General features: G+C 40.5%; 1 non-coding gene across 1 annotated transcript; it reads right to left on the bottom strand.

The window, feature by feature from the left end:
- Positions 1-3,513: 3,513 nt before the first annotated feature.
- Positions 3,514-3,651, bottom strand: LOC114815702. The gene has a single exon (XR_003763505.1). It is a non-coding gene; the product is annotated as a small nucleolar RNA SNORA7 (small nucleolar RNA).
- Between the last annotated feature and the right edge of the window lie 201 nt (positions 3,652-3,852).

The following is a 3,852-nucleotide window of genomic DNA, read 5'->3' as shown; positions in this document are numbered from 1 at the left end:
CACTCCATTTCATTATAAATCTGGAGCGGATCCTGTTGGATCAGAATCAGTCTTCATGGTAAACATTAAGCTCTGCTATGGGCATTTTAGGGACATGCAAAAGTAGAATGTGAGATCCTAGTCCTCGAAGAGTTTACAGTCCGATTTGTTAAGGATTATTAACTACCAGATGGACTGTTAATCTGAAAATTAATGCTTCCTTTCACCTAGACATTCATTCATTCATTCATTCATTCATTCATTCAATCATTCAATCAATCAATCAAAAAAATTATTGTTTACTGTGTGAAAAGCACTTTCTAAGCACTTGGGACAGTACAATACAACAACAAACAGACACATTCCCTTGCCCCACAATGAGCTCACAATCTAGAGGGGGAGACAGACATTAATTTACATAAATAAATAAATTATAGATAGATACATATATCTTGAAGGGATGGGAGGGAGATTGAATGAAGGGAACAAATCAAGGTGATGCAGAAGGGAGTGGGAGAAGAGGAGAGGAGGGCTTAGTCAGGGAAGGCTTCTTGAAGGATATGTGCCTTCAATAAGCCTTTGAAGTGGGGAAGATCAGACAGAATTATCTGTCTGATATGAGGAGGAAGGGTACAGTTATGGATGCAAAATTATGCCTAAGGGTGGCAATTTCATAGGTTGCATCCTCCTTGGAGGCAGGAATGGTGTCTTTTATCTCCACTGAACTCTATGAATGGCCTTTGAAGAGTGCTCTGAAAACAGTAGGCCCACACTAAATACTCTTGGTGGATTTTCTTGTAGAGGTACCAGCATCCAAACCCCTACTGAAAAGAGGAAATGATGCACAACTGAAATAATTGTGTGTGTTCAATTTGGCTCAACCATTTTACTTCCTTGAAATCAGATCTTCTCAGCTACCATTATGTGCATTGGCTCAGGTAAGCAGCATGGCCTATAGGATAGAGTATGGGTTTGGGAGTCAGAAGGACCTGGGTTCTAATCCCAGCTCTACCACTTGTCCATTGTGTGACCTGGGGCAAGTCACTTAACTGCTCTATGCCCCAGTGTCCTCATCTCTAAAATGGGGATTAAAACTGTGAGCCCCTCTGTGGGATGTGGCCTGTGTTCAACCTGATTAAACTTTTATATACCTGTACTTGATACAGTGTCTGTCACTTAGTAAATGCTTCACAAATATCATTAAAAAAGTACCTGCTTAAGGAAATTCTATGTCACAAGATGGGCCAGTATTTATGTCAACATTATCGAAAGACATTTAAGTGATGATCTGCTCCAGGAGGTGCTGAACAAACCCAGTTAAACAGGGAAGATCCATGCCCCCTAAAAGACCATTATAGGTTAGAAAATATTGAAGAATTGTATAGTGAATAAAGTATTAATTATAAATTAAATATAGGACTAAGTGGTAGGGAGTGGCATGAGAGATCATATTTTGTGTATGTGCGTGTGTGTATATATACATATATAAAATTTTATACCCAGAAATTTCAGTGATTTTTTCCTAACCTAGATTCAGTGATTCTACTTTTCATCACTCTTCCTCGAGAAATTCTAACGCCAACCAGCTCAACTGGGTGCGAAGGTTCATCTTCCAAGACACCAGTTTTGCCCTTTCTGTGGCTAGTAATACTATTTGAATCTGTGGAATTCAAAGTACCTTATTAGCTTTAAATTATAAGGCACTAATCACAAATGGTCTTTGTGTCCTTTCTCACACCATTAAGGAATATGGTGTGACCAGGAAATATTTGGGGTCAATAAAGATGCATTAAAGGAATGACTATTGTTTTATCTCTTCCAGTGACGGTCAATAAGGCACGAGAAAGGAGGTGAATGTGGAGGATCAGTCAACCAATCACTCGTATTTATTGAGCACTTACTGGGTGCAGAGTATTATACTGTCTTTGGGACAGTACAATATGATAGAATGGTAGACACAATCCCTGCCCTCAGAGTTTACAGTCTATAAAGGGAGACAGTAAAATAATTTACAGATCGGGGAAGTGGGAGAGTAAGTATAAGGATATGTATGCATATACAGTTGCTATTATTTGATATCATACCCCGTGTCACAAGCACCCCATGATACAATCCATCAATCAATGAATGCATTTAATGACTGCTTACTGAGTGGTGTACTGAACATTTCAGGTAGTATAGAAGGCACAATCTCCCTGCCATTAAGGGGTTTAACAATCTAATGAAGCTATATACAATGTCATTTTGGTATACTCAGTAGTGCTTTCACATTAATTATTTCATATCCTCTTCACAATCCCCCTGTGAGTTAGGGAGAGGCATATATTATTATTACCTCCATTTTCTGGATGAGGAAGCTGAAGCAGAGAGTGGTTAAATGATTCGTTCAAGATCACACAACAGACAGATGGTGGAGCTGAGAGTAGAACCTGAGCATGCCGACTCCCAGTCCTACGCTGTTTCTACTAGACAATGCTGTCTGGAGAGTAAAGATAGGCAAACATGATTTTCAAATAAAAAAATGACAACAGAAAGAAGGACAAAGATATAGCAATTGATCAGTGATATTCACTGAGTGTTTACTGCATGCAGAGCACTATACTAAGCAATTGAGAGAGTACAGTATGAGAAAGTTAGTAGACATCCCTGCCCACAAGAAGCTTACAGTCTACAGGAAGAGATAGACGTGAAAATAAATGACAGATAGGGAAAATGGGATATGTACATAAGTGCTGTGGGACTGAGGGCAGACTAAGCATCAGGTGCATAAGGAGTACAGATTCAAGTGCATAGTGATGCTGAAAAGAGGGTGAATAGGAGAAACGAGGTCTTAGTCAAGGAAGTTCTCTTGAAGGAGATGTTATTTTAGAAGGTGGTCCATCAGACCTGAAGGGGAAGAAGGATGATGGATATTGGCTACAGTTGAAGTGGGTGGTAGAGGCAGATGATGTGGACTTTAAATAATAATAACGATGGCATTTGTTAAGTGCTTACTATGTTCTAAGCACTGGGGTAAATACAAGATAATCAAGTTGTTCCATGTGGGGCTCTCAGTCTTAATCCCAATTTTACAGATAAGGTAACTGAGGCACAGAGAAGTTAAGTGACTTGCCCAAAGTCACACAGCTGATAAGTGGCAGAGCCAGGATTAGAAGCCACACCTCTGACTCCCAAACCCAGGCTCTTTCCACTAAGCCAAGTGCAAAAGCAGCATTGGAGGGCAACAAAAAAGCCAACTCCTCCCCTTTTCCCAGTGAGTCTTGTAGAGTGGGAAAAGATGAAACTCTTCAGCAGAGAGATAGCAGGTAGTTGTCGTTTTATGTTTTCAAGTCATGTCCGACACATAGTGATGCCATGGACACATCTCTCCCAGAGCATCCCACCTCCATCTGCAATCTATCTGGCAGTATATCCATAGAGTTTTCTTGGTAAAAATATGGAAGCGGTTTACCATTGCCTCCTTCTATGCAGTTAACCTGAGTCTCGCCCTTGACTCTCTCCCAAGCCGCTGCTGCCTAGCACAGGTGAGTTTTGACTTGTAGCAGACTGCCTTCCATTCACTAGCCACTGCCCAAGCTAGAAATGGAATGAGTATGCCTCGGCTTGACTCTCCCTCCCATAGTCGAGACTGATAGAGTACTGGAAACTCTCCAGGTACAACTCTGAGAGGTGAGCAGGTAATACATACATAAAATAAATAGAATCACAGTAGGGATACACATCATATTGTTTAAAGCCTTACCCCAAGAAAAAGCCCAACCACTTCAGATAAGTCCCTCCCTGTCTCTTTCCAACTGGGGTTGAGATTAAACAAGTAACAATGAATAGATTTTGGAAAGACCTATGTCCAACTTGTGTTAGATATTCAAGTTG

The sequence above is a fragment of the Ornithorhynchus anatinus genome, chromosome 12, assembly GCF_004115215.2.
Source record: "Ornithorhynchus anatinus isolate Pmale09 chromosome 12, mOrnAna1.pri.v4, whole genome shotgun sequence".
Classification (NCBI taxonomy): domain Eukaryota; kingdom Metazoa; phylum Chordata; class Mammalia; order Monotremata; family Ornithorhynchidae; genus Ornithorhynchus; species Ornithorhynchus anatinus.
This window is presented reverse-complemented; position numbering and strand designations above follow the sequence as displayed.